This window comes from Mus caroli, chromosome 13, assembly GCF_900094665.2.
Source record: "Mus caroli chromosome 13, CAROLI_EIJ_v1.1, whole genome shotgun sequence".
In the NCBI taxonomy this organism is placed as follows: domain Eukaryota; kingdom Metazoa; phylum Chordata; class Mammalia; order Rodentia; family Muridae; genus Mus; species Mus caroli.
Genome location: NC_034582.1, coordinates 39553332 through 39553829, shown reverse-complemented (window position 1 = coordinate 39553829; position 498 = coordinate 39553332).

Below are 498 nucleotides of genomic sequence, written 5' to 3'. Positions count from 1 at the left end.
TCTTAAAAGATTTATTTTTATGTGTAGGAATGTTTTGCGTACGTGCGTGTATGTGCAACCGTGTGCATGCCTAGTGCAGGTGGAGACCAGCAAAGGGCACCAGAGGCCCCGGAACTGGAGTTGCAGCTGGTTGTGAGCCACTGAGTGCGTGCAGGGACTCAAGTCCAGGTCCTCTGGAAGAGCAATCAGTGCTCTTAATTACTGAGCACTTCTTTCTCACCAGGTTTTTAAGTAGATGCAAAGGAGATTAAAGATGATTTAACATGATGCTTATACACACATTTCTACATAAACACTGGCATGTATCCGCTGTATGAATATTTGTGTGTAAGGTGGGGTTGGCCCTTAAACACCTATAGGAAGATGCAGTGTTTCTTAAGCTCTTACTGTCCCTGGTCTATGTTTTCAATACAGTCTTTTGCCACTGTAAAGGATACACACTTCAGTAACTCTCCGCAGTTTTGTATTCAGGGATTTTGTTTCTCCATATTCCACAGA